This window comes from Ailuropoda melanoleuca, chromosome 16 (genome assembly GCF_002007445.2).
Source record: "Ailuropoda melanoleuca isolate Jingjing chromosome 16, ASM200744v2, whole genome shotgun sequence".
Classification (NCBI taxonomy): Eukaryota; Metazoa; Chordata; class Mammalia; order Carnivora; family Ursidae; genus Ailuropoda; species Ailuropoda melanoleuca.
In genome coordinates this window covers 63,176,852-63,199,170 of record NC_048233.1, presented here as the reverse complement: position 1 = coordinate 63,199,170, position 22,319 = coordinate 63,176,852, and the positions used below count along the sequence as shown (strand labels likewise).

The 22,319-nt window shown below is 42.6% G+C and overlaps 1 long non-coding RNA gene across 2 annotated transcripts in view; it reads right to left on the bottom strand.

Moving 5' to 3' along the window:
* Positions 1-39: 39 nt before the first annotated feature.
* Positions 40-22,319, bottom strand: part of LOC109489355 — a 79,227-nt gene continuing 56,947 nt past the window's right edge. The window contains exons 5-6 of one of the 2 annotated variants that reach the window (XR_002142322.2): positions 21,762-21,906; positions 40-1,544 (exon numbers count right to left, since the gene is read on the bottom strand). This is a non-coding gene — a long non-coding RNA (uncharacterized LOC109489355). The remainder of the gene's footprint in view (positions 1,545-21,761; positions 21,907-22,319) is intronic. The other variant, XR_002142323.2, reaches the window with a different exon arrangement.

The window sequence follows — 22,319 nt, the reverse complement described above, 5'->3', positions numbered from 1 at the left end:
AAAAATAATGCAAAACTATAACAAAATATCAAGTTGCGTGGTTTGGAAAATAAGGAGGTGCTGTGTTTGGAGCAGAAACTGATTGAGCTACAGAGACTTGTGCCATAGAGGGGGTTAGTATTTGTCGGCAAATACTGTGCAGGTTGTTTCTGAGATGTTGCAGCCCAAATTCCTTTTGTGATGCCAGCAATGCTTCTAAGCCAACGGTGGTCCTTTCAATGTTGCCATCCGGTTGGTCCTGGTGGAGAAGTGAGCTCCAGGCACAAAGCCTCCACCAAAACATAGAGTACCTAGAAGCAGGCTGGACCAGATGGAGTATGGATGCAGGGCTGCCAGAGGTGTGAGCTAGAGAGAGAGAAGGCAGAGGTGGAAAAGAGACAAAGAATGAAAACGAACAGCTATCAGGGATGGGGAGAGGCAACGATCAGGAAGCGGACTTGCTAGGTCATCAATGAAGAAGCTCTGACAGGGCAGGAAGACATGCGTTCAGCAGCTCAGGGGATCCTGGACTGTGGACATTGCAGCTGTGTTGGAAGCCAAGGGGGTCAAGAGTAGAAAAGGGAAAGCGGGGATTAGAATGCAAAGACGTTAGATCAGAGGCAGAGAAACTTGATTTAAGCAACCACCAGTTAAAGATTAGTCAGCCTAAAAAGTCCAGAGATAGGATTTTGATCTAATCTGTGTCTTGGGGAGCTCCAACCTAAGTGCAAAAGTTTCAGCCTTGCCAGTGTTGTCCTTTATACCAAACTGTGCAGGAGAGACTTGGGAATGAAGAATAAAACTTATTTAGATTGGTTTGTTCCAGGTGACTGCTCAGTTACCATACACCAGTCTCACCAGTATTTTTCTGTTTCTTGTACATGTCAAGCCTATTTGCATCTCAGGAGCTTTGCACATGCTGTTCCCTCTCCAGAGAACTCCTTTGCCTTGAGTCTTCAAATGTCATCTCCTCAACCATCAAACATTGGTTACCATCAATGTTCAGCTTGGCTGAGTGTCTGTGGAAGACCTCACTGAGGGTGCATTCAATTTGTGGTGGGCCACCCTGTTTAAGGAGACTTGTCCGTATCCCGAGGAAGCTACTCAGTGGTACTTGGTGGCCTAGCACGGGACAGATTGATGATTTGGAGGAGCCAGCGAACACTGGTCACTATCAAGCGAGGACCATTCAAACTTAGCTTTATCTGAGTTAGAATGAATTTAAAAATACAAAACAGAATGCAATCAGCTTCAGAATATTTAAATGCCTCTTAATGTATTGAGAATGTAGAATCAATAAAAGCATGGGCATTCCTAGCCCACAAAAAAACTGGTGGGTTTGGAAGTACAGAGTAACCAAAGCCAAATATTTGCAGTGAGTTCTTAAAGCGGTGGGAACATTAGAAATACACTAGGGATAGGAATATGAAAGCATCCCGCTACCTGCTTCACTAATTACGCCATTTCTTACACCTGCCATGAAAAGTGATAAGAGTTTAGTTCATGACTTCAAGAGGTATTGGTAGATCACATGGCCATCCAACACTGGAAACCAGGACAGTGACCTAGAATTTAGAACAAAGGGATAACTTTTGAAAAGGCCCTGAATAAATGAGCAGACACCCCTCAGTCAATTCTCACTGACTGCAGAAGACATTCAACTGTACGACTTTTATCAATTCTGTGGGTCTTGTGATTTGCTGAAGTAATGTATCTAAGATTTCTGAATCTCAGACTATAACAAAAATGATCTAACAATCCGAGACACTCCTATAAGTAGGACTATTTTAAAAAGTCCTCATGGTGGCGGCGGGGGGGGCGGGGTGGTGCCTGGCTGGTTCAGTCTGAAGAGCATGAGACTCTTAATCTGGAGGTGGTCAGTTAGAGCCCCACGTTGGGTGTAGAAATTACTAAAAAAATATAAATAAATAAACTTTAAAAAATAAGTATAAGTAAATAAATAATTTTAAAAACCTCTTTAAAAATCCTTGTGATTTCCTTATCTGAAATCAGTTTATCTATCCTTAGAAGAACTCAGACTTTGGGCAGTGGCTCAGTTTCTTCTATCCCATTTACATGTTTCAAGCCCCGGGACTATCTAAAATGTCTGCTGGGAACCCCAACTTTCACAGCAAACAATTTCTAAGAACATACATCTTATTTAGTAACCATACTTGATTTGGACTTTGAAAAGTTGATAAGAAGAAATGGGTGAAGTGCTTGCGTGGGGGATACAGGCCTCCAGCTATGGAATTAGCCATGGGACTAAAAGGCACAGAATAAAGAATATAGTTACTGATATTGTAATAGTGATGTAAAGGGACGGATGGTAGCTACGTGTGTGGTGAGCGTCGCATAGTGTCTAAACTTGTCAAATCACTAAGTTGTACACCTGAAACTAATGGAACATTGTGTGTCAACTATACTCAAATAACAAATAAATAAACTGGTTAAGAAGAGAGGAAGACACGCTATGAAGGCATGGGTCCACAGAATCCCAAGACTAGACAGGACCTTACTGTTGCTCTGGTCCAATTCCATCATTGTTTATATGGAGAAGCTGATTCCACTATGGTCAAAAGATTTTCCCAGAGTTACTTAGAATCTGTGGCTCTTTACTCCCATTTCGCTATCTTCAGAAAGATTGTTAGGATGGTTTAATTCTTTCATTCAGTAAGCGACTGTGGAAGGCCTAGTCACGTGCCTAGCACGATGCCAGGTGTTGGGACCGTCTACTGGGCGACAGCGATACCATCCCTGCTCGCATGGAGCCTCATATCCATTAAGGAAAACAATCGTGATGAAGGTGGATAGGGTCATGACAAGGCAAGTGCAGGATAATTCATTCATTTATTCAGCCAAAAAATTATTAAATGCCTTCTGTGCACCAGGCACCGTTCCTGTATCGTGAGAACACAGCAGAAAACAAAAGCCTGCCCTCGGGGAGCTTATGTTGTACCAGGGGAGTCATATAATAAATACAGTAAATAAGGTAATTAATACTAAGTTAGAAGGCAATAATAATGAGAAAGAGGAAAAATGGAGCTGGGGAGGGGGTTGGCGGCGGTGGAGGTCTGAGGGAAGGCCTCCCTGAGAAGGGGCATTTGAGAGAGGCACTGAAGAAGGACAGGGAGAAAGCGCCACGGGTAGCTGAGGGAAGACTGCTGCTAAGACCGGGTGTGCCTACCAGGTTCGCAGACTCCCCCCAAGGACAGTGTGTTGAGGGGATGTGAGTGAGTGATGAGGAGGCTTCTTGGGGCTGCAGGTCAGGGCCCCAAGCCAGGGTGGAGGGTGTGCGCGCTGCCGTGCACAGTGCCCGTGAAGTTCAAGGGCAGCCCTGGCTCTCCTTTCTAAGCTTGCTCAGATCTCCAGCCAGCTTACCCACTGAGGAAGTCGCCCTGCCCTTGTGGAGAACAAACATTTACAAAAGATGGCCCGGAATTTCAGTCGGGTTTCATTTGGAGAAGTCAATTATTCCAAAGGCAAACCCCGCAACTTGAGAAAGAACTAGACGTTGCATGCCCTCAGTTAGAAGGAAAGTGCTGCCCGCCCCTCCACATGGGCCCATAATTATAGAGTTAAGGGTATAAATGAGGTTGATCTTTTTTCTCCTCCTCTCTTCTTTCCTTTCATAGAAAACAAGGTTCCCCGTGTTTTCCTTACTTTTACTTTCATTAATCTTATTAGAGTTTGGCAAAGCTTGTTCCGAGAGAGAGCCCCGATGGGGAATGTTTTCTTTACCAAAGTTCACGATTCTCCTATTCAAATCACTAATTTCCATGGTTTCACTTCGGTGCTTTTGTGCTCCTTCGGCCTTTCAGGAATGAGCTCAATTATCAACCCCAAGTGAATCTGAAACCTGATTCAATCTTCTTATGATCTGATTAAAGAAACGGGGTTTTATAAATGTCACTAAAGAAATAGTCAGACCTACACTGCTAGAGGCTGGCCCCGGCAATAATTTCCTCCTGTGAACCGGTGGCTTATTATCTTTCGAATATTTGAAGCAGCTCAGTGGTCCGGTGGTCCTTGTGTGTCTTAGGGGGTTAAGATTTTACCATGAAAAACATTCTTTATAATACTTGGCATGCACATTCCAAAAAAAAAAAAAAATCCTATCAAGAGCCTGGCAGTTTTTAAATTAATTATTTGAGCTTGAACAATTCAAAAGCATCATCAAATTAAAACAAGGTAATTTGGCACAGAGGTTATTGCCCATCATGTCTTCTAATTACTTTTCTGTATTTTGAAAAAACAAAAACAAAACATTAAATGCTGAGATAATGAACTTTGGGGGCGGCGTTCCGCAGCAATCCCCTTGGTGATGGAAAAACAGCGCTGACTTCCAAACAGACCCATCTGCTCTTTCCCAGAAAGATCTGTTTGTAGAAAGTGGCAAGAGGAAGACTCAGTCTCCTTAGAATGCCTTTACAGCACACTAGCCGTAAACTGCACACATGGTTACAGAGCAAGGAGAATAAAAAGAAAAATAGAAGGGCACTCTCATAGGGTAGGATTGCTGGGTCAAAGGGTAAATGCAAGTGTAATTTTGATAGTTTTGGCCAAATTCTCCTCTATAGGAATGCACCCTTATATCTTAACTATAATGTATGAGAGGCCTGTTCCCTCACAGCCTCACAGCATTATCAAGCTTTGGGGTTTCTGCCAGCTAATAGGTAAGAAACAGTGTCTCAGTGCGGTTTTATTTTATTTTATTTTTTTTAAAGATTTTATTTATTCATTTGACAGAGAGAGAGACAGCCAGAGAGAGAGGGAACACAAGCAGGGGGAGTGGGAGAGGAAGAAGCAGGCTCCCAGCAGAAGAGGCCGACGTGGGGCTCGATCCCAGAACTCCAGGATCACGCCCTGACGCTTAACAACTAGCTACCCAGGCGCCCCTCAGTGTGGTTTTAATTTACAGTCCTCTTATAATGAAATAAGTTGAGCATCTTATACAGTTAAGTCATTTGTATGTCTTTTTCTATAAATTGCATGGTCATGTTTTTTGTTGTTGTTGTTGTTGTTGTTTTTGTTTTAATTTATTTATTTGAGAGAAGAAGCACGAGAGGGAGAGGGAGAAGCAGACTCCCTTCTGAGCAGGGAGTCAGTCTGATTGATGCAGGGCTCAATCCCAGGACACCCCCGTCCAAGATCATGACCTGAGCCAAAGGCAGAGGCTTAACTGACTGAGCCAGCCAGGCACCCCTACATGGTCATGTTTTATGCCCATTTTTCTAACAGGTTTTGCTGTTTTCCTTCTCAGTTTTTGAAAAATATTTTATTTATTTATTTCACAGAGAGAGAGAGAGACATTGAGACAGGGAACACAAGCAGGGGGAGTGGGAGAGGGAGAAGCAGGTTTCCCGCGGAGCAGGGAGCCCAGTGTGGGACTCCATCCCAGGACCCCCGAGATCAGGACCTGAGCCAAAGGAAGATGCTTAACGACTGAGCCACCCAGGCGCCCCTTCTTTCTCAATTTTAAAAGTCCTTTATACTATAGAGAAATTAGCCCTTTATATTAAGAGTTCAAATACCCTCGCCATTTGTCTTTTGTTGTTATTGTTGTTTGCTTATGTTTTATTTCTCCATAAAAAGCTTTAATCATTCAAATTTATTAGTTCTTATCTTTTTATTGCTCCTAGGATTTGAGTCAGACTTAGAAAGGCTTTCCCCACTACAAGTTATAAAGAAATTTGTCCATGTATCTTTTTAGTAACTCTCTGGTTTTATTTTTTACATTTAGATCCTGGATCCATTCAGCATTTATTCTGGTAATACTGTAAGTTTTTAAATAAATTTTATTTTGGCATTTGACTTTTTCTTTATTTCATAGTATTTTTAAGATTCTCAATTGAAGGTTGTTATATTTTATCATTAACATCTTTTCTGATTTAAACACTAATATGTGTTAATGAAAAGTAAAGAAATGTACAGAGAAGCATATTTCACATATTTAAGTTACCTGGCCAAGCCCTGAAGGCACCTGAGTTTGTAGCATCTATTTAATATATGCCATCTTGCATTTATTCTTTTGCAAATTTTCACCCATTCATGCATCAAATACATAGATAGATGATAGATAGATATAGATAGATAGATAGATGATAGATAGATAGATAGATGATAGATAGATAGATAGATAGATAGATAGATAGATAGATAGATAGATGATAGATGATAGATAGATTGCTTACATTGGGCCAGACACTATTCTGGGATCTCAGGATAAACCAGTAAACAAAACAAAGACCCTCCCTCCTGTCTTCTGTAGGGGAGCATGCCATACACACTAACTATAACAAGTAAGAAAATTATATAATATGTTAGAAGGTGGTAAGTGCTATGGGAAAACAGAGTAAGGGGAAGTCAGGAGTGGCAATGCACTATGTAGATGGGGCCTTCAATTTCCTCCACTATTATTTCCTATTAAATTTTCTTTGAGGGCCAAAATATTTTTAAATCTTTTTTTTAACTATTATTTTGAGCTAATTTTATTTTATTGTATTTATTTTTTTTAAAGATTTTATTTATTTATTCAACAAAGATAGAGACAGCCAGCGAGAGAGGGAACACAAGCAGGGGGAGTGGGAGAGGAAGAAGCAGGCTCATAGCAGAGGAGCCTGATGTGGGGCTCGATCCCATAACGCCGGGATCACGCCCTGAGCAGAAGGCAGACGCTTAACCGCTGTGCCACCCAGGCGCCCCTGAGCTAATTTTAAACTTATAAAAACAAGCGGCCAAAATAGTGTAGAGGGTTCCTGGATACCTTCACCCCGCTTCCCTGAGTGTTAACACCTTTTTTTTTTTTTAAGATTTTATTTATTTATTTAACAGAGAGAGACAACCAGCGAGGGAGGGAACACAGCAGGGGGAGTGGGAGAGGAAGAAGCAGGCTCCTAGCGGAGAAGCCGGATGTGGGGCTCAACCCCAGAACGCTGGGATCACGCCCTGAGCCGAAGGCAGACGCTTAACGACTGTGCCACTCAGGCACCCCCTGAGTGTTAACATCTTACATAACTGTAGCATAATTTTCAAACATTGATACAGTTTGAATATCACCACTTTCTCCACTAATATTCTTTTTCTTTTCCGGATCTTATGCAGCTTCCCCCATTGCATCTACCTGTTAAATCTCCTTTCTCCTTTCACAGGATTTTCATATCTTTCATAACCTTGACAATTTTGAAGAGTACTTCTCATTTTGTAGAATGTCCCTCAATTTGGATATTTGATATTTTCTCACAATTGAAGTAAGGTTATAAATTTTTGGCAAGAACACCACAGAAATGATGTTATGTCCTTCTCAAATCAAGGGGTTTATGATGTCGATATGTTTTACTATTGGTGATTTTAACTTTGGTTACTTGGTTAAGGTGGTATCTGCAAAGGTTTATCCACTATAAAGTTACCATCTTTCCCTTTGTAGTTAATAAATATCTTGAGGGAGATACTTTGAGACTTTTAAAATCTTCAACTTTTTGTCCACTGATTTTTTTTTTTTTTTAAGTAGGCTTCATGCAGGGCTTGGACTCACAACCCTGAGATCAAGACCTGAGCTGAGATCAAGAGTTGGACGCTTATGGGGCGCCTGGGTAGCGCAGTCGTTAAGCGTCTGCCTTCGGCTCAGGGCATGATCCCGGTGTTCCGGGATTGAGTCCCACATCGGGCTCCTCCGCTGGGAGCCTGCTTCTTCCTCTCCCACTCCCCCTGCTGTGTTCCCTCTCTCGCTGGCTGTCTCTGTCACATAAATAAAAATAAAAATCTTTAAAAAAAAAAAAAAAAGAGTTGGACGCTTAACCGACTGAGCCACCCAGGTGCCCCTTTCCACTGATTTTTTTTTTCGCCATTCATCCATAGAGCTTGTCTGCTACAAGAATTACTACAATATCTACCTAATGGTGATTTTCTACTACCATCTTTCCTTCTACAACTATTCATTGGAATTCTGCGGTAAGAAAGAGCTATCTCTTCTTAGCCATTTATTTATTTACCTATTTAATCAATTATATATTTATAGCAGTGTGGTCTCATGAATATTCATTTTATTCTATGGGAAAAATCCAATGGTATCAATATTTGTTTTGTTGCTCAGATTGTCCCAACTTGTCCATTAGGAGTGTTCATAGGTAGACTTTTGTTTTCTTTTGACATGTCCCCATCTTATTTAGAGCATTTCCCTCCTTTCTGGCTCCACAACACTTTCCAGGCTCATCTTATATTTTCCCTGCCCTTGCCCCTACCCTACTATTTCTCCAAGAAGCCCTGGTTCCTTTTATTGGAAATGGTGCTTACAAACTGAGATCTGGGCACTAGTTGTGCTCATTGCAACTGGGGACCGTTGCTTCTAGGCCCTCTCAGTAGACAGAGTTAGGAAATTACATATCTATAAATCATGCATATATACCCATCAGTACCATCTATACCCATCTGTATCTCTGTATGTATCTTTTGGTGTGTATGTATCTGTGTGTATATGTGTATATATATATATAAACATATAGCACATAATAATATGAATTTATATTGATAACTTGGATTCTAATCCACAGGGTTCATTTTAACCTTTCCCTTTTCCTTACTTGTAACTTCTTTCTCCAACACTGAGAAGCCAGCTGTGATTATGTACAACCTATTCACTTATTATTAAATATTCTAGTGAGCATTTAATGAGATACATTAAATGAGCTTCTAAATAGAAGACAGCATTTGGATGCTTCTTTTGTCTTTAGCCTGACAATATCTAGTCAAGATAACTGTTTTCTATAGTTACTTAAGTCAATTCTTTTCATCCCCCTTCTTCAGTGTAGTTATGGTATTCATTTGTCAGTGTTTGTTAATGTTAGTGTTTATATGTTTCCTCTATATCTTGGTTGGTTTTGTTTGCTTATTTTTTAGGGCATATGAAAAGTATATTGAAATATTAGTATGCTTTAATAAGAAGAGCTATGTGAAAATATAGACTCAGATGTTATTAGCCTTTTAAAACTCAGTTCTTGGTAGAGTGTTGGCAATTCAATTACTGTTTATTGAATAACAGATCTTATTTATATGTAAATGCAAAATTGTGATAAACTGAAAGTACAGTTACAAGAGTATTTGAAGCTAAAATGATGGCATTTTTTAGTTTAAACATGGCTAGGAAAGAAAAAAAATTTTAAAAATTAACAGAATAAAAAAAATCATAGAAAAAATAGCCTCAGATTCTCATTTTGAGTTTTTTGACTAAATTCTATACCTTTTCAATCAGTACTGTAAGGGGTTTCACACAAATTTGAGAAATATCAACTTTGTCAAAGATCTCTCAAAAACTGGGTTATACCCATATCAGAATTTAAGTTAGCTAGAAAGCAGAGTTATCCATAATATTATTTTTGTATTTTTAGGTATTTTTTTTATTCCTGTAGAATCTAAGATGTCTTCTTTCCATTTCCTTTGTCTCATTAGGAGTTTAAAGAACTTTCAAACAAAAGAACACATTTAATTATTTCACGTTATAAATCTGCATGTTTCCTCTGACTAAATGCCATAATAAGCCACAACTAATTTAAATTTCCAAATAATTTAAATTTCCTTGTTCAAAATGGGGGTGGGGTGGGAGGACTAGGGGAAGGTTTCACCTTCTTCTGTTATTAGTTCTTGTGCAATAACTTCCATTGTCATTTTTTTTTTCTGGGTCATGTTCAACAAAACTAGTAAACACAAGGTTCTTCATAAAGTCTGTAAATATATTTTCTTTTCCAATGTGGGGAGATGAATGACAAGATACATGACAGCAATAACAACCTAGACTATAGAAAGTGTTTTCTGAGCAGAGTCTGAGTGAGATTCCTGTCAGCGGGATTTCTCCTGCATGTTGTGTTCAGCTTGGCTGTTAGACATCAAGTGGCCTTAAATATTACAGATTTTCCTACACATACTTTTTTGCTAGCAAACTACAGTGTTCACCAAAAGAGCACCTTTCCCTGAGTTCCTCACTGACACATCTCCTTAGCTCTCCTCCCCCTTTTTCCTGCCAAATTGTGCTTTCAGGAAAGAATCTGCCTCAGGTTACTCCAACTTCCATGAACTAAAGCCCACAGGACAGGAAAAATGAGAAGGAAACCAGCATCTGGGGGCATATTCTAGGCCCTGTGGAAGGGGATCTCCATATATTCCTTTTTAAAAAATATTTTAAGCCTTATGTCTAAAATGAGAAATGGTGGGGATTTGACCGCCATGTTCAAAAAATGTAAGTGAGAAAATTAAAAAAAAAATTATTTTAACAGATGGAGTCACCCGTCCTGTGAAAGGTGATGCTACTCTCCTCACCCCACAGGGAGGGCTGGGAGCATCATCTACCTTTAACTTCTGCTCATCTCTTCCTCCTCCCCTGGCTAATCTGGCTCTTCGCATACTAGATTCCGAATGGTCTTGGCTGAAGATTAAGTTGTTTTTACTGACAATCAGAGCAGATTCTGCTGTCTGACTGAGCTCATTTCACAAATATTTATGGAGCTCCTGCTTCGTAAGTCTCATTTCCTCTAAAGGATGATTGGGAGAGCATGTACAGGATATAAAGCCTCGCCCCTATCTTCAAGAAGCTCACAGTCCTCGGATAAACACACACACACACGGAACGTAATTAGAGAATATGTGTGTGTCCAGGAGGGGCGTCTCTATGCTTTCTAATCTCCGTCAGGCTCCAGGAGCCTCACGAATCCTGTGTGGAGTTTTCTGATATCCCTGTAACCTGCTGTAAACACAGCCACCTTCTCTGGCCCTCAAACAATAATAAACATGGTGGGCGAGTGATAAATAACTCTATGGGGGCTGTTCTGTTTCCAGCTGGAAGGAGCCTCCTTATCCTTGTTAGTGCTAGGCCGGATTTGGGGGTTTAGGCTTGGTGTCATAGTACCTTTTCTCTCTCAGGATACATGATTTCTCCCCCTAGCTCTTCTCTTGATTCACGCAGCAGTGTCTCTTTATTTGTACTCTGGCCCCAATCCAGGGTGAGTGGGAGGGAGGGTTGGTGACTTGTCTTCCCAGCAGAGTTAAGAGAGATACCTGAGTACCGCATCCCAAGAACATCCCCGTCTCTCTGGATGTGTTCTCCCTGCTGGTGATAAATACCGAACAAGAGAAGGAGGCAATCAGGCTGACCACGTCCACTGTGAACTTCCGCTCTCCTTCCCTGTCTCTGGCGTCCTGGGTGTGGGCCAGGATTTGGTTCCATGTGCATTTTCTCAGGGATTGCTCAGGACTTGATAAGAAAAGTGACTTCTAACTCGACTTTTAGACTCACCCTGGCCAGTTTCATTGAAACGGCAGCTGCTGCAGCAGCTAGGGGACTTAGGTGTACCATGTTTCTTGACGGGCTCTACGCTCCTGGCTGGTGTGGTTGAGGGCCTGGTCAGCCTGTCCAGGGTAACCACAGAGTGGACAGAATTTGTCTGTTCAAGCACACACACCATCTCCTCACCCTGATAAGGTAGAGTTGCAGAGAGACCTCTGGCGAGGAAGACAGTGTCTCTTGCTGCCAGGTTTCCTTTGCACGTGTCTCAAATTCTAGAAAAAGCTGAAGAGAAAGAGAATTTCCCAGGAAAGGGAACCAGGCTGTAATAGCTAAACTACTCTGGTTTTACAGAGAAATAAAACAGTTATGAGTTCTTTGACATAGTTCCTCATCCCAGACCTAACGCTTTGGAACTCCTTGGATGAAATCTAAAAGATAGTAACCAGGAAGACAAAGCCAATATTTCTATTTACTTTGTTGAATGTCCTGCAGAACTTGGGTAAAGATCTCACGGTTTTGTCTAGATTTTCTAAATAGTAGCTGGGAAAAATGTCCATAATCCTTTGGATTCCGGGGGAAGAAAGCAAGGTGTATTGTAATATTTATTCCATGTCTATATGATTGCATGTGTATTTTTAAAGTATCGACATTTTATTTATTTTATTTTATTTTATTTTTGGTATTTACAGTCACGGGAGGATATTTACAGAACAATTGCTGTTGGTTACCTCAGGATGGGGGCAGTGGAGTGGGGAGTAGAGAGGGTGGAGACAGCAAGACTATTAATTTTGTCCCTTTATACACTTTATACATCGTTCCAATTTTACGATAAGCATATACTTTTATGTTTATAATTAGGAAATAAAGCATTTTGTTTTAAAAAGTAGCTAGAAGGTTTGCGTGTGTGCCGGAGGCTGGGAGGAGGATTAAGTCAGAGCCCTCCTCAGGCCGGAGCGTGTTGGGCCACACGGAGCCCCTCCAGCCGGGCAGACGCTGCCCAGTGGGCTGCTCTGCCACCAGGAGGAGGCCGAGGCTGGCTGTGGGCCACTGGCCTGCAGCTCCTCAGTCCCAACCTCCAGGACACGTCAGTGCGGTGATCCATCAAGAATCGGGCTAGACTCGCGACTGGAGGGAGAATCTGAAAACCCAATGAGCTGATAAGCAGGGAGCACTGCTGTGGGGCCTAGAATCTCACACTGCATTTAGTTACGGCCAGCACCGAGCGGCCACCCTGGGGGCCGGAGAGCACGCCGACGCTTTGCAAACATCTTGCTTCATCTACCCCATGCCTGTGCTGTTGGTACTGTTACTACCCACCTTACAGACAAGAAACAGAAGTTCAGAGAGCGGAGTTATTTCTCCGAGTTCGCTCAGCTTTCAACACAGGGCTATAGGAAAAAGAGAATTACGGTCGCACAGCTGTAGTATACGAATATGCGTGTGGACAGCTCTATATTTATGCACTTAGGGTATATGCTGTACAGCCTAATTGTTCCAGCACTTTCTCACATCTGGGTAACCTGTAATCTACAGTCTTCTAAAAAACAACAAACACACCGGATTTATTTCAAGCTGCCACAGGGCCTGCCGTGTCAGAGACACTCACTGAATAGTAGTGTAGCTGTATTTACTTGTTGGACACAACACTGACAGGACTCAGACTGCGAAGAGGCTGGAATAGAAGCTCCCCGGGATGAAGCAGTTAGACACAGGTCTGGCCTTGGGAGAGCCTTGGGAACACTGCTTGATGTGCAGAAAGTGTTCTAATGCTTCAGCCCACTCTCCTCGTATCGCTCTCCTTTTCCTCTTCCTTTCCCTATAAAAACATCTGAGTTTGTGTTCTGGGATAAGAGAAAAATGCAGGTTCTACCCAATTTAGTTCTTCCTCTACTGATCTGATTAGAATAAACAAGAGCCTCCCAGGACTTGTAAAAAAAAATCCTTACTCAGATCTTAGATGAATTATTGCTGAGAGGTTTTAATTGGCTGCGGTTGGCTTCTGACCTCTCGTACAGATTGATTTATGAGGTGAATTTGCAATCCACTGTTGGAAAAATTGATAGCATGGTAGCAGATAGAAGTTACTGTTTGAATAAGGCTCGGAAAATAGTCATGCCATCGGAGCCCCCACCGCAAACACCCAAATTCATGTCCACAGGCAACATTCCCTAGGACCGCTGACGGGCCCTAAGCTCGCCCTATGTGTTTGTTCTTAGAGTCAGATAAAGGCTGCTATTTTGTAGTCTGCAGAGGGAAAAATAATAAAATGTGAAGAATAATCTGTTTTATTTTTCCCTGTAATTGTTTTCAAGCCTTCTGCAAGATTTTACCTATGAAACTTTCTCTTTTAACAGAAAAGTGATTTGTTCTTTTTTTTTTGGCCACCATTTTAGTATTTTGTGTAGTTCTTCAGAAGACGTGATGACTTNACATCCCAAGAACATCCCCATCTCTCTGGATGTGTACTCCCTGCTGGTGATAAATACCGAACAAGAGAAGGAGGCAATCAGGCTGATCACGTCCACCGTGAACTTCCGCTCTCCTTCCCTGTCTCTGGCGTCCTGGGTGAGGGCCAGGATTTGGTTCCATGTGCATTTTCTCAGGAATTGCTCAGGACTTGATAAGAAAAGTGACTTCTAACTCGACTCTTAGACTCACCCTGGCCAGTTCCATTGAAACGGCAGCCGCTGCAGCAGCTAGGGGACTTAGGTGTACCATGTTTCTTGACGGGCTCTACGCTCCTGGCTGGTGTGGTTGAGGGCCTGGTCAGCCTGTCCAGGGTAACCACAGAGTGGACAGAATTTGTCTGTTCAAGCACACACACCATCTCCTCACCCTGATAAGGTAGAGTTGCAGAGAGACCTCTGGCGAGGAAGACAGTGTCTCTTGCTGCCAGGTTTCCTTTGCACGTGTCTCAAATTCTAGAAAAAGCTGAAGAGAAAGAGAATTTCCCAGGAAAGGGAACCAGGCTGTAATAGCTAAACTACTCTGGTTTTACAGAGAAATAAAACAGTTATGAGTTCTTTGACATAGTTCCTCATCCCAGACCTAACGCTTTGGAACTCCTTGGATGAAATCTAAAAGATAGTAACCAGGAAGACAAAGCCAATATTTCTATTTACTTTGTTGAATGTCCTGCAGAACTTGGGTAAAGATCTCACGGTTTTGTCTAGATTTTCTAAATAGTAGCTGGGAAAAATGTCCATAATCCTTTGGATTCCGGGGGAAGAAAGCAAGGTGTAGTGTAATATTTATTCCATGTCTATATGATTGCATGTGTATTTTTAAAGTATCGACATTTTATTTATTTTATTTTATTTTATTTTTGGTATTTACAGTCACGGGAGGATATTTACAGAACAATTGCTGTTGGTTACCTCAGGATGGGGGCAGTGGAGTGGGGAGTAGAGAGGGTGGAGACAGCAAGACTATTAATTTTGTCCCTTTATACACTTTATACATCGTTCCAATTTTACGATAAGCATATACTTTTATGTTTATAATTAGGAAATAAAACATTTTGTTTTAAAAAGTAGCTAGAAGGTTTGCGTGTGTGCCGGAGGCTGGGAGGAGGATTAAGTCAGAGCCCTCCTCAGGCCGGAGCGTGTTGGGCCACACGGAGCCCCTCCAGCCGGGCAGACGCTGCCCAGTGGGCTGCTCTGCCACCAGGAGGAGGCCGAGGCTGGCTGTGGGCCACTGGCCTGCAGCTCCTCAGTCCCAACCTCCAGGACACGTCAGTGCGGTGATCCATCAAGAATCGGGCTAGACTCGCGACTGGAGGGAGAATCTGAAAACCCAATGAGCTGATAAGCAGGGAGCACTGCTGTGGGGCCTAGAATCTCACACTGCATTTAGTTACGGCCAGCACCGAGCGGCCACCCTGGGGGCCGGAGAGCACGCCGACGCTTTGCAAACATCTTGCTTCATCTACCCCATGCCTGTGCTGTTGGTACTGTTACTACCCACCTTACAGACAAGAAACAGAAGTTCAGAGAGCGGAGTTATTTCTCCGAGTTCGCTCAGCTTTCAACACAGGGCTATAGGAAAAAGAGAATTACGGTCGCACAGCTGTAGTATACGAATATGCGTGTGGACAGCTCTATATTTATGCACTTAGGGTATATGCTGTACAGCCTAATTGTTCCAGCACTTTCTCACATCTGGGTAACCTGTAATCTACAGTCTTCTAAAAAACAACAAACACACCGGATTTATTTCAAGCTGCCACAGGGCCTGCCGTGTCAGAGACACTCACTGAATAGTAGTGTAGCTGTATTTACTTGTTGGACACAACACTGACAGGACTCAGACTGCGAAGAGGCTGGAATAGAAGCTCCCCGGGATGAAGCAGTTAGACACAGGTCTGGCCTTGGGAGAGCCTTGGGAACACTGCTTGATGTGCAGAAAGTGTTCTAATGCTTCAGCCCACTCTCCTCGTATCGCTCTCCTTTTCCTCTTCCTTTCCCTATAAAAACATCTGAGTTTGTGTTCTGGGATAAGAGAAAAATGCAGGTTCTACCCAATTTAGTTCTTCCTCTACTGATCTGATTAGAATAAACAAGAGCCTCCCAGGACTTGTAAAAAAAAATCCTTACTCAGATCTTAGATGAATTATTGCTGAGAGGTTTTAATTGGCTGCGGTTGGCTTCTGACCTCTCGTACAGATTGATTTATGAGGTGAATTTGCAATCCACTGTTGGAAAAATTGATAGCATGGTAGCAGATAGAAGTTACTGTTTGAATAAGGCTCGGAAAATAGTCATGCCATCGGAGCCCCCACCGCAAACACCCAAATTCATGTCCACAGGCAACATTCCCTAGGACCGCTGATGGGCCCTAAGCTCGCCCTATGTGTTTGTTCTTAGAGTCAGATAAAGGCTGCTATTTTGTAGTCTGCAGAGGGAAAAATAATAAAATGTGAAGAATAATCTGTTTTATTTTTCCCTGTAATTGTTTTCAAGCCTTCTGCAAGATTTTACCTATGAAGCTTTCTCTTTTAACAGAAAAGTGATTTGTTCTTTTTTTTTTGGCCACCATTTTAGTATTTTGTGTAGTTCTTCAGAAGACGTGATGACTTGTACCACATACCAAGTGGTAGAGTTTGGCTCCACTTTAACCGATGTATCTGGAATTGGATACCTTTAGAAAAATGGGAGACCTGTGCTCAGTGATATCTCTCTCTACTTCATATTACTTCTAGGATGCAGGNACTTTCTCTTTTAACAGAAAAGTGATTTGTTCTTTTTTTTTTTTGCCACCATTTTAGTATTTTGTGTAGTTCTTCAGAAGACGTGATGACTTGTACCACATACCAAGTGGTAGAGGTTGGCTCCACTTTAACCGATGTATCTGGAATTGGATACCTTTAGAAAAATGGGAGACCTGTGCTCAGTGATATCTCTCTCTACTTCATATTACTTCTAGGATGCAGGGCATAGTTCATATCCAATGAGCCATTCTTAGAAAATGGTTTAGATAAGCAAAGCATTTCCTTGTATGAATTCTTGTAGCCTGTGTGTGACACTGATTTACACTGGTTATCAGCCACCAACTATCTAGTTCCTGTCTCTATTCTCTGAAGAGCTTTTAAACCTTCCATGGCACTCTGCTAGGTGTAGAGCCAGGGCCTAATAATTTTGTATTCTTTTTGTTCATTTATTCATTTCAACAAGTCTTTCTTGAGTACCTACCGTGAGTAGCCTCTGAGTAGACACTTAGTACAGTGGTGAGCAAAACAGAAGTGGCCTTACCCTCACAAGGCTTACGTTCAGTAAGAAGGTAGACACTGAACAAGTAAAACACATCCGTATGTCGTTACCAATTATCTCGTGTGTGAGAATAAAAAGAACAGGCTGCTGTGGGGGAGCACGGAGGGCATGCTGACATTACATGAGTTAGTCAAGGAAGGACTCCGCTGAGGAGGTGACCGTTAAGCTGAGACATGAGGAACGAAACCAGCCATCAGAATGGGGAAAACATTCCTGGCAGCAGAGACAGCATGTGCAAAGTCCCTGCACAGCACTAGGGTTGAGCATGTGCAGTCCAGGAGCTAAAAAGGGCCTGTGTCGGGGAAGCATAGTGAGGAACGCAGAGGGAGGGTGGATAGATGCTCAGAAAACCAGAGTTGTTTAGGGCTTTCCAGCCTAAGCTAAGAAATCTGGATTTTGTTCCATGAGGTGGGAAGACAGACTGCAGATGCAACCTCACAAAGACAGTGCACTGAACCTCTGGTTAAGGAACCCTTCTTGTCAGCCTTGAGCCAAAGTAAATGAGGTCACGTCTCCTGAGAAAGTTCAGTGTCTCTCTTTTCGTATTTTGCAACGCATACTACATATCCCGTAGGTACGCTACACAACTGGGATAGCATCTCCTCGTGTTCACTGAATGTAGGATAGCGGTATCCTCCTGTTATCAAGTATTTTTCTACAGCATGATTTGTAATGACTGCCTAACGTTTCCAGTGTGGATGCACCATAATGGATCTTGCCTAGCTCCTGTTAGACATTTGAGTCTAACAATATTAATAACTTCATGTTAAGTAACTCAAATAATAATGTATAGAACTTACACATTAATTTTTGCACACATATGCCTGATTATTTCCTTAGGGAACATTGCCAGATCTGAAATTAGTGGGCCAAAAGAATATGCTTACTTTTATGATTGGATCAAAGGCACCACAGCTATCAGCCTGAAAGCTATCACTTTATACTCCTGTAGGTAAAGTGTGAGAGTAGCCATTTCCAATGTTGAAATGGAGTACTGTTTTCAAATGGTGTGTTTTGGGCTAGAGGGGAAATGGGAGTTACATATCCACTTGGGTTGGAATCTTGCCTCTCATAAGCTTTGGGTGCTATAAGTTTAAGTACACAAACCTTAACTGAAAGACTCAGTTTGTTCTCCCAGAACATAAAGGAGAGAATGCCTCAAAGAATTGATGTGAAGATTAAGAGTAATCATGTATGGAAAGCACTTAACAGAATGTAGATCTTCCTTGACTTATGATGGCTTTATGTCCCAATGAACCCACCCTAAGTCAAAAATATGGTAAGTTGAGGCGCGCCTGGGTGGCACAGCGGTTAAGCATCTGCCTTCAGCTCAGGGCGTGATCCCGGCGTTCTGGGATCGAGCCCCACATCAGGCTCCTCTGCTATGAGCCTGCTTCTTCCTCTCCCACTCCCCCTGCTGTGTTCCCTCTCTCGCTGGCTGTCTCTGTCTATGTCAAATAAATAAATAAAATCTTTAAAAAAAAAAAAAAAACAAAAAACAAAAATATGGTAAGTTNAAATGTATTTACTACACCTTACCGATGGAACATCATAACATAGCCTAGCCCACCTTAAATGTGCTCAGAACACTTACTTTAGCCTACTGCTGGGCANCAAAAAACAAAAATATGGTAAGTTGAAAATGTATTTACTACTCCTTACCAATGGAACATCATAACATAGCCTAGCCCACCTTAAATGTGCTCAGAACACTTACTTTAGCCTACTGCTGGGCAAAATCATCTAGCACAAAACCTATTCTATGATGAAGTATCATGTAATTTATTAAATACTATACTGACAGTGCAAAACAGAATGTCTGTCTGGGTACAGAACGGTTGTGAGCGTATCTGCCATTGACCCGCGTGATTGCGTGGTTGACTGGGAGCTGTGGCTCACTGCCCTGCTGACATCACAAGACAGGAGCACATCACTAGCCCAGGAAAAGATCCAAATTCAGAATTCAAAGTACAGTTTCTTTCTTTTTAATTTTTGGTAGGCTCCAATCCCAACGTGGGGCTCAAACTCATGACCCTGAGATTCCCAAGATCAAGAGTCACACGTTCTGTGAGCTCAACCAGCCAGGCATCCCTGGACGTACAGTTTTTACTGAATCCATATGGCCTTCCCACCACTGTAAAGTTGAGAAATCATAAATCCAATGATCATAGTCAGGGACCATCTGTACCTACCCCGAGTAAGCAGTGATTTGTGTTCTCCCCTCCCCCACCCATGTATACACAAAGACATATACACACATTTGGGGTGTGTGCCTTATGGTTGTGAATTTTGACACTCTCTTGAGCAAATGGAAAAAGGAAAATTCCTGTCTCTGTTATCACATCTTCGAGGCATTAAATAAAGTGTTTACCCACCTTCTCCTGGCAACTGAGAGTATAATCTCCACATTCTAAGGTAAAACCTCTCCCACATGGATATTTCCTCTCTAAAACGAAGACAAGTCATCTTTGACTAACACTGGGCTTAGAGACTATCTGTTTTGCCTTAAATATTTCGTATTATGAGGCAAGAACATGGCATGGGAGTAAGAGCCGCTAAAGACCTGGGTTGGAAGGCTGACTCTTGCCACTCACAGGTGCCTTGGGCTTGACCAGTTTCCTCGTGCTCTCTGAGCCTCATTTCCCCCACTGCAAAATAATACAGTGCCACTTCTCAGTGCTGATGTGAGGGTTATATGAGAGTAACATAAGCAAGGGCAATCACCGCTGCTGTGTCAATAAATCAATACACGTGTCTGAATCCAAATCTCATCTCCACCTCGTAAGCAATGGATAGAGTAAGGATATAAGCGCACAAAACTTCCTACATCCATGAGAGAAGACATCTGCTCTTAGGTCCAGCTCAGCCTTTTATTCCTGCAATGATCAACTCTCCTCTTTTATATGCAGTCTTAAAAAATCACAGCGACTCGGATCTACAACCTAGATAAGAAAACAGGCGACAAGGACAATGATGAATCCCTGATGCATTTGCAGAGTTGTTTGAATGATTAGGTTGACCTGCAATCTTCCTCCTTTGTCAACCTAGAAAAACTCTGAAGTGGCCAAGAGGCCCAGAGAACCAGTAGCCTAAAGAACTGAAGAGTGGAAGGGGTTCCTGAGTTCATGGCGGTCCTCAGAGAGTGTTAACAAGCAGAGAACCACTGTTTCTGTCAAGTTTGTTGTGAAGAGGTACATCCATTCCAGGTGGGAGCAATGGCCCTGTTGTTATCATGCCAGAACCAACTTGGGCATAGAGAGCTTTTATTTGAGGTGAGAGTGGAGAGCAGTTAGGGTAGGAGAAGGGCCCAGATAATCAGAGAAAGCTTGGCAAGATCAGGAGTTTGAAAGTCATAACTTAAACTAGGTTTTGAGATTGTCGAATTAGTTTTTTCATTCTTGTTACTTCTGGAAAGCTGTTATTCCCACCCCTATACAAAATAGGTACAAATCCCCAAATCCCGAGTTTGTAAGGTATTAGTTACTTCATGGGCTTTGAGACCTATTTTTGAGACTGATTTCTACCTGCAGCCCAGATTTCTTCACTCCTGAATTTTGAACCAGACATCTTGAACATCCCCAACTCAGAGACAACTGCATTCTCACTTACTGGAGCCAGTCATTGAGGCCCCTCTTGTTTCCTGGTTTTTTGTTTGTTTTGCTTTGTTTTTCTCTCACCCCTGTCCCATCTGCCAGGAAATCCTATTGGCTATACCTTCTAAATACATTCAAGCCAGGGGCACCTTGGTGGTGTAATCCTTAAGCGTCTGCCCTTGGCTCAGGACGTGATCCCAGTGTTCTGGGATCGAGCCTCACATCAGGCTTCTCTGCTGGGAGCCTGCTTCTTCCTCTCCCACTCCCCCTGCTTGTGTTCCCTCTCTCTCTGGCTGTCTCTCTCTGTCAAATAAATAAATAAAATCTTTAATAAATAAATAAATACATTCAAGCCAATCTGACCCTTTTCAATTACTCTCATTGTCACCCCTTACCTTCTCTTGTTGCCAACCTTCACCTCTTACCCCATTATTACAATACCCTCTTCATTGTTCTCCCTTGTTTTATCCTCGTCCCTTCAGTCTACTTCTAACACAGCAGGAAGACAGAGCTGGTCAGGTGTACAAGCCAAATCATGTCCACACCCTCCAGCTGCAGCTCATCCCCCTAGAAAGAGTCCTTGCTAGGGGTTCTGAGACATAGGCGCTCCAGCCCCATGACCTGCCTGCTCTCCCTCTGGCTCTCCCCATTCACCCCACTTCTGCCACACTGGGCTCCTGGCCATTCTTCCAACACCATGGCAGGCACACACCTGCCTCAAAGCCTCTGCTCTTGCCCTCCCCTCTGCCAGGAAGATCCTCTTCTCACATACACACCTGGTGGTGTTACTTTTTTCCCATCTTTGTTCAGTGGTCACCTTCTCAGTGACGCCTTCCCTGACCACCATTTCTAAAATTGCACTCTGCCCCTCCCAACCTATCCCCCTCTCCCATTTTAATTTTTTCTCCTTAATGCTTATTGCTGTCTAAAACACTGTATCTTTTACTTACTTCTCTGGTTTATCATCTGTCTCCCCACTCAAATGTGGCCTCTACAGCTGTTCCAGCAATATTTATTAAACTGAATGAAACACGGACCTGATCTAGATGGGCAAATAATGCTGACATCATGCACATCACATGGAAAGCGTGGTGGAGGCTCTGAGCTAGCGGTTATAATTGTGAGAACTTCAGAAGGGGACTTGCTCACTTCGACACCAGCCCAGGATGCTGCTGACGGGGAAGGAGGCCAGGCAGGGATACTGGAATCCAAAGCTCTTAGAAAGGTGCAGTCTTTCTAGCAAACTTGACGGCGGTCTCCGGGCTGCTCTGGACACAGTGAAGATATTCAGGAGCTGGACAGTTTCCAAAAGATGCATTTATAATTCAGGTGATTCAGAGAAAGAATGGCTGTGAGATACGCTCCCCCTCTTCGCCTTCCTGCCCCCCTCTGTTGTGAATCCTCAACCTAAACAATGGTGAAATGGAGAAGGAACCATAGACAGCAAACCCTCACGTTACACTTGCACGTGCCAGGCTCTGCGCTGTGCAAGTGACATGTATGAACCTGTTCGATCCTCACAGCGATCCTATAAGGTAGATACTATCATTATGCTCTTTTTAAAGATGAGAATACTGAAGCACAGAGAAGTTAAGTAATTTTCCCAAGGCCATACGGCCGGTAAGGGGCAGAGCTGAGATTCTTAATTTGGAAGGTGATGGAATAAGAAAGAGGACTTAACCAGTCTCAAACGATCATATTAATCAT